At 45.1% G+C, this 12,356-nt stretch overlaps 1 protein-coding gene across 2 annotated transcripts in view; it reads right to left on the reverse strand.

Annotated features, from left to right (window-relative positions):
• Positions 1-12,171, reverse strand: part of CPEB1 (cytoplasmic polyadenylation element binding protein 1) — a 91,382-nt gene extending 79,211 nt beyond the window's left edge. For both annotated transcript variants that reach the window (XM_029950740.1, XM_029950739.1), the window contains exon 1: positions 12,090-12,171. The gene's annotated coding sequence lies outside the window, so the exon portion shown is untranslated. The remainder of the gene's footprint in view (positions 1-12,089) is intronic.
• Positions 12,172-12,356: the final 185 nt, after the last annotated feature.

Raw genomic sequence — 12,356 nt, forward strand, 5'->3', positions numbered from 1 at the left:
AAGCCCTCCAGAAGCCAACACTGAGAACAGCTAAACCCTAAGGCACAAGGCCCTTTTCACAACTGGAGATTTTTAGATGATTTGCAACCTCACTAAGGCAACGTCACAAAGGCTAAGATGCAAGCATTTACAGTCAGTCTGCAGATCCTAAGGCTACATGTCTCTCTCATTCACGGCTTAAGAAACTTTTACCAATTGCCTGCTATGTACAGTGAGCACCTGAACGGTAAGCAGAGTAGACGGAGATCCAACCAAAAGGGACCTATGAAGTCTGAAAGGGAACTAAGATCTGGCTGGCCGTATTTTTAACAGCCATGACACAAGCTACAGTCTGCTGTAACCCCACATTGTCCTCTCATCCAAGGGGGCTCAGAAGAGAATGTGCTTGAGAGTAAAGGTAGGAAGAAGGTGTGGAGCACACAGAGAACAGAGGAGCATTATCAGAAGTGGTCCAATGGGGTGGGGCACTGGGTATAGAAGACCGCAAACTGGAAAGGCCTCCTATGCCAGGTTAAGGATTAGAATGACCTTCTATATCAAAGGTTTCCAAACTTTATTTTTTTTTAATGTTTATTTTTGAGAGAGAGAGCGAGCGAGCGAGCGCATGTGAGAGTGCGCGCATCCCTGTGCAAGTGAGCAGGGGAGGGGCAGAGAGAGAGGGTGACACAGAATTTGAAGCAGGCTCCAGGTTTCCAAACTGTCAGCACAGAGCCTGAAGTGGTGCTCCAACTCACAAACTGTGAGATCATGACCTGAGTCAAAGAAAGGTTTCCAGACTCTAAGGGCCCTTCTTAATACACAAGTATTAATCAAATTTTTATTTACTGGTACAGATGTGCTACAGATCGATGGATTCCTAGATTCTGGTGACACTTAAGAGCAAGGAGGGAACACTGTTAAGAGTCTCAGAAGACCTCAAGCAACTATGTGAAAGAAGAGAGGCAGAGACTGTGAGCAAAGTGCCACTGGTCAGGGGATGATACATGCCCCCAGGCCTTGTGGGAGAAACCTGCTTCCCTGGGGTAAGGCAAGGTCTAAGAATCTTCCCATCTCAAGCAGCCTGAAAAGAACCCAAATCAGGAAAATGCCTGGCCAACTGTGTCTCATTCCCAATTCTGTTATGAACAGACACCGTAACTCTGAAACCCAAGGCCTCATAAGGCTATCTGGAATGTCTCCTCCCCTCTCCTCCTCTCAGGTTTGCCAAGCCCGTTATCTACAGGACTCTGGGTAATTAGAACAAAAGAAAATGGAGTATTTAATGAATACCCCAAACTGTCTAATCAGGAAGTACCAGTGGTTTGCCATGAATAACCAATCTGGAAGGGGGTTAAAAAAAAAAAAAGATCAAAGCCAGGAATATCAGATGGGGAACAGATCTACCACTTATGTGCACAACAGGGATAAAAGTAATTAATACGGTCTCAGAGAGCTCTTTGTGAATTAGCGCATGGAACACGCTTGTCACAGTACCTGGCACACAATTATGTGAATAGATGAATGTTGGCTATCAGTATCATTAATACTGTACCAAGGGCTCAGAGGCCACGACAAGGATCCCTAAGAAAACACTATCTGCTCATTAAAGGAGAAAAATGTACTAAAGAAGGCCAACTATTCTTTTGAAGACCCCAGGCCCTTCTATGCCTAAGTTTCCTAATCATTTGATTTAGCAAGCTTAATTTAAAGGACTTAAGACAGGATACCAATCAAACTGCTCAAAACCTGTACCTACTGCAGAATGCAGCAATCCTGTAAACTCTCCAGCTAAATGAATTCAGGGTCTTCATCTATCTTTTATCCACAGCCATTCTTACATACCCATTACTCTGTATATTCTATCCTGACTGGTCACTTTATAGGTCTGAGTTCATACCAATGTTTTACCATAAAGACAAACAGTTTTCCCCCTGGGTTATATAACTTTTGTCTGGTAGTTTTCAGATATTTCTGGCATATTTTGCCCTAAAGTGAGATTATTTGCAAGGTTTTTTTTTGTTTGTTTCTTGGACCTTTATTTGGTCTTTCACAATGAACAGGAAAGAAGATTTTAAGACCAATCAGAGGTTTGGAATACAAGTCTTAACACTACTAAGAACTATGGATCAACTGAGCAAATTACCTGGCAAAGCTAGAAATGATAAACAGTAATTCTTACTGTCAATGACTAAAAATGGTGTCAAGATAAAACTAGCTGTACCTACTGTCAGAATGAATGGCGCATGAGGAATCTCTATAAGCTATTTTATAGCAGGCCTCAATGTTCTCCTGGTCAACAGGTGAAAGGGGACACTCCCATCATGAACCAACACTGCTCTCCTAACAGCACTAACTCTCAACTGGCTGGGGCAGGGAGACAATGGACAGAAAACAGCATTCCCCTTTTCCAGAAAGGAAGAATCTTCCCCCAAAATGAATCACTGTTTCACAAAGCAGAAAGAACACAGCACTTGGAGTACAAACACTAAGTCTACCATTTAGAGATCTTCTAGGAGCCTTGGTTGCCTCAGGCATAAAGTGGAGTCCCACCCACCTTGCAGACTCGGTAGTAACGAGAAATCTATCAAGTGCCTGGGTAAGTTCGTCCCGGGTCAAGTTCACCAAGAAGCTTATTTGCTTGTTTAGCACACAACTGGAGGGTTTTCTGCACTTGTGGTTTGAAACTGTCCCTCCTAACACTTTAAAAACCTGAACCCATACCATGTAACTATGTATTCTAGTTAAAGAATAAAACGCCCAAATTTTATACTTATTTGTATGCTAGAACTATCTAATTTGGAAACCCTGGCCTTGCCTTCAGATGCCATATAATCCAGGATCAACATGATGATAGGATGGCCGTTCTTTTAGGTCAAAATCCTGGTCTGGGGATATTTAATGGTCATCAATGAATGCCAACCCTACCATCTCTGGGTTGATTATAATTCAGTTTGCCTTTAATCAAAAACACAATACCTATATTGCAGTCCTCGTCAACACCATTTCAGCTAATCATTTACTCTGGGCTCATGAGAAGCCAGTTCAGAAATTTATAGAAGACTGTATGAAGGACACACACTTTATTCTTCAAGATGGAGTTTTAATCTGGGGTCCAAAGATCGGAATCTACTAAGCTTCCAGCAAAACTGTGTTCACATTAAAATTTTTTCTGAGAGTAAGATTTTCTAATTAGATGTTTTTTAGTTGAAAGCATTCATCTTGAACATTTAAATCTTGTGTTTTTTTTTTTTTTTATTAAGCTACACCAACAGCATATTGGGGCAATATACCTACCTGCCCCTGAAGAACTGGTTGGGAGACATACTTCGGCAGTTTGCCTTTATAGTAAGTAATAAAGCTGAACAAAACCTCTATAGGATTTACACTCATGATTCTGAGGATACTATTTAACTACAATTTTCAACAGCCCTTATAAGAACATCCACTTAGAGAAATGTTATTCCGGGGCGCCTGGCAGGCTCAGTCAGTTGAGCGTCTGACTTAGGTTCAGGTCATGATCTCATGGTTCCTGAGTTCGAGCCCCGCATCAGGCTCTGTGCTGACAGCTCAGAGCCAGGAGCCTGCTTCCGATTCTGTGTGACCCTCTCTCTCTGCCCCTCCCCTGCTCATGATCTGTCTCTGTCTCTCAAAAATAAATAAGTGTTAAAAAAAAAAGAAAAAGAAAAAGAAAAATGCTATTCAGACCAAAGATTAGGAAATGCTATAGTTTCACCTGAGGAACTGACAGGTTATCTTTACAGAAGAATGTAAATCATCTAGCCAAATTTCCACCTTTGCTTTGGTCACCTGGTAACGTAAAGCCAATTTCTGGTTGAACTTCAATGACTGTGCATTTAAGAAGTGCTTCTCGGGGCGCCTGGGTGGCTCAGTCGGTTAAGCCTCCGACTTCAGCTCAGGTCAGATCTCACGTTTGTGGGTTCGAGCCCCGCGTCAGGCTCTGTGCTGACAGCTAGCTCAGAGCCTGGAGCCTGCTTCCTGTTCTGTGTCTCCTTCTCTCTCTGCCCCTCCCCCTCTCATGCTCTGTCTCTCTGTATCAAAAATGAATAAAACATTTAAAAAAAAATTAAAAAAAAAAAAGAAGTGCTTCTCTATGTTTGACTTTCACCTTGACCCTTACTTGTCCATTCTTAGATGAACTTCCACCTCAAATCTTCTGTGCAACACTGGAAGGAATTAAATTATTAGGTTGGTCCATACAAAACTGCCAATACTCTACCTTTTGCAACCAACAAAATGGAAACTTCATATAGTTCAATCTAACATTTCACAAATACTAAAATGCTGTTAGGTTAGATTTTGAGATTACAGATAAATAAAACATAATCCCTGCCCACAGAAGAATTAGTTAAGTGGGAGAAGGAAATCATTAGGTAAGTAGAGATCAAGGTAAACACAAAATGATACAGGAGAAGACTAAATTAAGGTATCTGGAAAGGTTTGACAATTGCAACTTTTAAGCTAGAGAATAATGAAAAATCAGGATTTCCATCAGTGTAGGAAGAACAGACAAGCAGAGAATAAGCACAGAGTGGATACGAAACAGTCAATTCTATGCAAGGAGGTAGAGGACTAGGGGCTGGATAGGGAGGTTCACCAGGAAGAAAGGAGAGATGGCTGCAGGTCCCTACTTAGAGAAAAACAAAGTAAATCCATCACTAGATACAGGATTTGAGATGCCACCCCTCCTTCCTCTTCCTTCCTGACCTTCCTCTCTCTTCCCCACTGGTTCTCTCCCATCATCTGTAAGTGTGCCCAAGGCTCTCTCATCCTAAAGACAAAACAAAAACCAAAAACCAAATATCTTCCTGGACTTAAAACATCCTCCCAAGACACCACCTTCCTTCTTTCTGCTCTACTACCAACCTTCTAAAAAGGTGCTATTACTTCGTAACTTCCTATTTGTCCCCTGAGCCCATGATATTCTGCTAGCATGAGCCTGCAAAACGACACCACAGAAAAAATTAATGACTTCATAGTTGCCAAATCCAATATTATTTCAAGTTTATCTTACTTGGTCTTTGGGGGTGGGGGATCTGATCCTTAACTCTTCACTCACTTAATTCAGGGATCCCTTTCTCCGGGATCTCTCTTTTCTGGTTAGTTTTCAGTTTCTACACTGTCCAATGCAATACACACATTCTCTCTCCCTCCCTCCCTCTCTCTCCTCTCTCTCTAATAAACTCAGTCTGGAAAAGAAAATCCTACAATTTCCAAAACAAGTTTATGAGAACATTAAGGAAATACGTAATACCATGACTGCTCAAGAATATCCGAACACATGGTCACTGTAATTGTAGCTCTTGTCACACTTATTTATCAAACCGTTAGCTATATGCACTGTTAGCTCTGAATTTGATGAATGGTCAGGCCCTCCAAGTCCTTCATCACAGCAGCACTCAGCCTATCTGCTGCATTTGCAGGTACTCAATTCAGACACCACAGGAAAGGCAGACCCATGTCGCATGCCTCTCCCAGGCATGTTCTACCACCTCAAACACAACTTCCATGAATGATAGTGACTCCTTTCTTCAATGTTAATACAGGATCAAAAATAAAAATTTAGTCACTAACTCTAGTTTTGTCACTGTCAAAGCACCAAGACACTCAAAGTCATTTTGGCAGCTGGGATTTTAAACCCTTTGGACCAGAGACAACTCACATGAACAAAAAACAAAGAACCCATGAACAACATCACCTGATGGTTGCAGACCCAAAGATTACAATTACATTTACTGACTGTATTCTCCTCATACGCTGGGAGGCATTCTGGAGAAAGAGGGTGAATGCGACAATCCCTGCAGCCAAGGAGTTAGTCTAATGGGAACACAAGAACATCAGGTACGTTACATGCTGTTCTGCAAGCCCAACAATCAATACATAAAATAATAAGGGTAGTAGGAAGGTGAAAATATTAAAGAGTTTTACCATATGGTCACAGAAGGCGTGGGGAGGGACGTCTAGGCAAAAGAACATGTACAGGGCAACGAGGGATGAAACAGATGCTTGTAGGCAAAAGCCAGAAGTACACTGTTGCTGGAATTTTAAGTGCAAGAGACACCATGCCATGCCCCAGCAACTGCACTCGGGCTCCCATATGCAAGAGAAAGACCATATACAGGACCATAAACAGGCAGGTACAAGAACAGCCACAGCAGTTTTGTACTCAAACTCTGAAGAGAAACAAAACCAACACCCACTGTGCTGGTGGTCCCCAAGACCACCCCCAGGTTTGATGAATCACTAAGAGGACTCACAGGACTCAGCATATCATCATACTCTGCACATATGGCTAATTATTACAGCCAGAAGATACAGAGAAAAACCAGCAAAGGGAAAAGGCATATGAGACAAAGTCTGGAGGAAACCAGGTACAAGCTTCCAAGGGTCCTCTCCCAGGAGTCCTACAAGATTCTCTTAATTGCTTAGCTCCCCCAGCAACAAGTTATGCCAACACACCTGAAATGTTGCCAACCAGGGAAGCCTGCTAGAAACCTGGTGCCAGGGTTTTTAATCAAGGGGTGGTTACACAAGCAGCCTCTGCCTGAAATAAGCCCGAATGATTCAGACTCCAGGAGGAAAGTGGGTATTCAGCATATATCACATTGCTTGCACAGTTTAGGTGTAGAAAGTCACTATTAATTCTAGAACAGTCGGATTACAGCAATAAACTTGGGATTCCACTGCAACTTGTAAAAATTTCAGATACTAAATTAAGTTGGGGGAAGGGTTAGACGCCAAAGAGTTTTAAGTTCAAAAATGGGCAAAACTAATTGAGGACAACAGAAGTCAGAACAGTTCCTTCCAGGGGTGGGGGTGGGGGCAGGGGTGAGATACAGAACGGGAAAGGGCCTAAGGCAATCTTAACCTGTGCAGGGAACATTTTATATCTTAATCTGTGTGGCACTACTTAGGTATATAAAAATAACATAAAAACTAACCAAGCTACATACTTACAGTTAGTGTCTTTTACCACACGTACATTCTCTCTCAATTTTAAAAAGGTTCAAGGAGGAGACCAGTAGACGACTAGCCTGAAGCCAGCCCACGATGGGCGTCGTACGCTACCAAGGGGACTGGCCCTTACTATGTGGGAGCAGTTCTCCAAGTGCACTCCTGGCCGTCGCCAAAGCCCTTTCCAAAGTCCAACCAATTCTACTTTCAGAATCTTAAGACACTAATTTCCTTTTTCACTATACTGACATTTGCAATGATGGTACAAAAGTAAGGAGAATGGGTAAGCTGGCACCTTTGTAGGAATCAAGGCAATGCCAATAAACTGTAGTAGCAATTACTATATTCTCCATGCTCTGCGATCCCAAGAGAACAGGTCTGGGGAGCAATGGGATCACTGGTATGGCGGAGCTCCACAGAGTGGTGGGTGTGAATGGCCAAGGACAACTGAGGAGGAAGGGAGAAAGAGCAGATTGAAAATACTCAAAGGAGGCCTGAACTAGCAGTAGCCATGGTAAGGGAGAAGGAAGGAAGGGTGGCAGGGGCCATGGGAGACACAGAGGTAAACCACATCAAGGCTTTATAGTTCCAGAAACTGGAATAGGATTCTCAAGGAAGCTTCAAGTATGTATTTATTTACCTAGGGTCCTTCTGCACTAGGGCCTTCAGTAACCGAAAAATTTTAAAGAAAGGGGGCGCCTGGGTGGCTCAGTCAGCTCAGAGGCTGACTCCAGCTCAGGTCGTGGTCTCACAGTTCTCAAGTTCAAGCCCCACATGGTTCTTGCTGCTGTCAGCGCAGAGCCTGCTTCGGATCCTCTGTCCTCTCTCTTAGCCCCTTCCCTGAATATGCTCGCTTTCAAAAATAAAAGAACATTAAAAAATAAAAATAAAAACCAAAACACCCCAAACACAATTCTCTCCCCCTGGAGGACACTAGAGTCTAGTTGGGGGAAAAAAACAGACTAATTAGGTAGAAGGGATAGAATTAGATTAGTTAGCCCCAAGAGATGAAATAAGGGAAGAAATCTGTCCTGTTTTTAAAACTGCTGGTTTCACCGTGCCTCAGAAAGACAGAACTCACTTAGTAGGCCAGAACTATGGATTCTGAGAACAATCAGGGCTGGAGCTCAACCTCCAACGTGGTCACACAGAGCTGGTGCTGCAAGAACACACAGGCCCTCTGTGTATGGGGCCAAGCAGGAGCCAAGAGAATGAACCACAGGGAATGTGGCATTCAGGGGGAGGGGGAAGCCTGTCAGCGCCAGGACAAGAGAAGATCAGACCGGGCAGGGGAAAAGCTGTAGTCTCCTGAGACCCTGAGGATTTTAAGTCTCAGAGACCAATATAGCAAAGATCAAGGTGCCTGAATTTTACAACTACCCATGTGGAAAGGAAGAGGCCACAGTTCCAATTCCGGCTCTATCATCCACTCACTGAATGGACTTAAAACAACCACTTTTCATTCTCAGCTTAATTCTCTCATCCGCAAAAACAGCCATTAGAATCTGCTTTTGGTGTCAACTCTGAGTTAGATCTGGGAGATAGACAGGTCTCTAATAATCTTCAAAACCATTCCAAAATTACAGCTTAAAAAAAAGTCTCAGGAGAAAGGACAGACTCAGGAGACAGATGGTATCAGAGTCAGAAGCACAAAGCCAGACTGCAGAGAGCACAGGTGTTAAGTAGTAAGAGATTAAGTGTTCTGTCAAAAGACAACTCCCCCCCCCCCCCCCCCGCCAAAAAAAAAACCCCAGTTCAAGGTAACTGCTTTCCTCCAACAGAAAGCTACTCCCATACTTTTATCCAAGGAGACAGACTTCCAGCCATGGTGCTAAACCCATCAGGATGGTACATATATCAGCATATAATGCTAGCCAAGAATAAAGAAACCAGTAACGCTTTACTTAGTTACTCCCAAAATTAACAGATGCAACGGTGACCCATTTTTCACACACAAATCAATCTTTAGACCTGCCCTCTGGGGATTCTACAATTACCTCAAGGCAAGTCATCACAAAATGCCTTAAAAATCAGAGTGTTAACTCACTGTAATCCAACAAGTGCTCCAACCACACAGCAATACTAAAAGTGAATTCCAAGGTTATCCGTGCCTAAGTGTTCTTCTGTGCTACTTAAATCAAAGCTCAACCCCGTCTAGTCAGGAATTGCCCCCCACACACCCGTCTTATTATAAGAACTATGTCTTATTAAAAACAATCACATTATACATTAAGGAAGCAAAATAATCCCTGACTGGAGGCTTTTTAAATCCCAAATAACAAAACTCACTGAAAATTATGTTTATAGTCAAATTTAACACTGAAATTTGGTTACTGACTTTTTATGGAAAATCAGATCATTTTCCCCATAGAACATAGGAAATATTAACATACATCATGTACCTCTTCATTCCACCTTCTCAGCCAGTTTACTATAACTGAGATATGCCTTGTTGGGGGGAGGGTCCTACCTTGAACATAAATATTCAGCACTTAGAGTCCATGCTCACTGAAGGGGCTGAGCTCTCCTGAGCAAGTATAACCAACAGGAGGCTGCAACAATGGCAGGAAAGAATACGGGCATTTCCAAGCTGTGATGTGGGGGGCCGAGGAGGCGGAGCAATCAAGACTTCTTGGCTTTAAATAAAACAACAGATTGAAGCAAAAAATTCTTGTAAACTCCTTTACTCCAACCTCTGGGTCCAACTGCCTTACTACCACTCACCCTCTCTCCCCAGGCTCCCTGGCAAGTTCTCCCCAGAGTCCGTACAGCTTAGATACTGCCTATGAAAAGCAGATTTGCAAAACAGGATGGGATTAGCACAACTCTCCCCTAGGAAAGAAAATATTTGATCCTATGAATCTTTCACTGACTCCACCACTAGTACTCAAGACAACAGCCTACTCTTAATATCTAGGTTTGGTATGCATTCCTGTCCTAAACTTCAAGCCAGAAGTACAAACCCACTAATTAATTTGCACTTCAAACAAACACATAATTTTAGGGAACAGTCATTTAGACAGGGGACCTGAAACCAATGAATGAGAATGTCTGCACAGGTAATGCCTATCACGTAAACACCAAAATACCAGCAGAGCAACTACTTTAGTCACCTCACCCTCCCTCTCCACACCCAAATTCACAAACATCGAACTCATAACGGAGTGCCTGGGCTAAAACTGTTTTCGAGAGAAGCAGCTGGAGACAGGTACCATTTTAAAGTTTCCAGCTTTCCAAAAACTGCCCAGACCACAGGTTAAAAAAAAAAAAAAAGCCATCAAGTTGTAGTTCACTGCATTTTCACAGAAAAAACCATCTGGCAAATTGTCTTTACTGCTTTATGCTTTAAACCCTTTGGGAATAAGACAGAAATAAAAGATACATATCTCTCTACGTCTGCTAGTGTGGCTGTGTACACTGCTGCCAGTCTTAATTTTACCCAGTTACACCCAGAATGAAAACCCAGTCTCTAATTCCTGGCACAGAGCTATCTTATGCTCCAGAGGCTTATTCCAGAAGATCTTAGCATGAACTGCTAAAACCCTTATTAATTCTTCCTGGAAATCCATGAGCCATGATTATGGGAATTTTAGCTGATAGAGAGAAGGTAAACTTAATAAGCCACGTTCTCCTTTTGGAGGTCTTCAAACAATTTCATAATTTCACATTTGCCTCATCTCAAGAGGCAAAACGTACTGATATTTTAACTGTCCTGAAAAAGGAAAAGTCTTTTGTGCAGAGGGTGGGGAGGGTCACCTCCCCCCCCCCCCCAGTGGGAGGAGCCCGCTCTCTCCAGACCTCAGGCTCTCTCAGGATCAGCGAACAGCTCTGACACGCCTGGTGGAATGATAGACACAGCACATTCCTCCCGACGACGCTGCTGCACTAATGCTCAGAAGACCCACACTGCCTTCCACAACCAGACAGTCCCTCCAACGCAGTTCAGGTTCACTTTGCCTGTAAATGGGACCCGGGCAGAAAGCACTGCATTTCCTCTACCACGTACACCACCACTGACCCCTCCAGCTCCTATGACCCCTCGGACATACCGGAATACACAGAATGTCACGTTCAGCTATGGCACCAGAAAGATCCATCCACACTTCTATCTTATCCCCTAATAGCCTTGTAACTTGATTTCTGAGCCTGTTTCCTCATTTGCAAAACGGGGGTGGGGGTGGGGGGTGGGGGTGGGAGGACTAAAATGAACATTTGAAGATTGAGATCCCAAACAGGTCTAGTCCTCAGCTTGATCTACTCTTCAGAGACAGATTACCTTTGGTCCTACACTGTTCACAGCTTTTTAATTGCTGCATTTAAAACAGACCGGCAGCTTAACTAGGAAAAAAGCAAATCAAAGATCCATCAACTCTGGGCCTACGTTAGTGCGTGGCAACAACCAGCTGCTCCCTTTAGAGAGAAGAAAACTGTGTGGTCCAGGACACACTACAACCCTCTGCCTTCTCTCCCTGCTCAGCTCCTTTACAACACCTCGGGCCCCTGGAAGGATGGGAGGGAGCACACCACGGGCTTTGAGGATTTAAAACAAAATAAACAGCTTGATGACTCATGAAAATACTGAGACAGCTACTATCAAGAGCTCACTGGCGTTAAGCCTGGGGTCTTCCTCCACATTCTGCCTCGTCCACCCTGCCAGGAGGGGACCACGGCAGTAGAGACCACCGCAGGACCGCTGCCGCGTCGGGGGCCCAATGCACCTGCTCACCTGCACCTGCCCCTCCGTCGCCTCCGCACGGGGGGGGGGGGGGGGCGCGCGGGCGAGGCCTGGAGAGGCCCGGAGGAGGCGCCCTGGGAGGAGGGAAGGCAAGCGTCCGGAGATCACGAACACGCACCTACACGCAGGGAAGCCCACTTCCGAATTCCAGCGCCAGACCACACCAGCTCAAATTCAACCGCAGGGACAAAACTCAAACCCGACGGGCCACGTGCTCTGGGAGCACGTGCAGCTCAAAGCCGGCGCCACCGGGAAGGACAGCAGGGCAGCGGGGCGCCCTCGGGGCTGCAGTCCTCACCGCCGCCCCCAGCCCGGGGCGCCCCGAGCTCCAGAAGCCGGCTTTCCTTGCACTCCTCTCCTCTCCCCTCCCCTTCCCTCCCCCTGACGGAAACCCCTCACCGACCTGCACTTGCCCAGCTTCCTGCCCCGCGTGGCCTCTCCTCCGCGTAGGCAGCGCGCATCCCCAGACCCGGCCCGAGGCTGCAGGCCGGCGTCACCTGCGAGCCGGGAGCGGCCGGCCGTCACCTGCGCCGCCGAGCGCCTCGCTGGCCTCTCGCCCCGACGGATGACGCAGAGCAGTTTACTCGGTGCCGGGCGGGCGGAGGCGGCGGAGCGGTAGCCAGGGAGACCGGAGGCAGCAGTGCCGCGGAACTGCGGCGCCGGCGGGGTG

The sequence above is a fragment of the Suricata suricatta genome, chromosome 9 (genome assembly GCF_006229205.1).
Source record: "Suricata suricatta isolate VVHF042 chromosome 9, meerkat_22Aug2017_6uvM2_HiC, whole genome shotgun sequence".
Lineage (NCBI taxonomy): Eukaryota > Metazoa > Chordata > Mammalia > Carnivora > Herpestidae > Suricata > Suricata suricatta.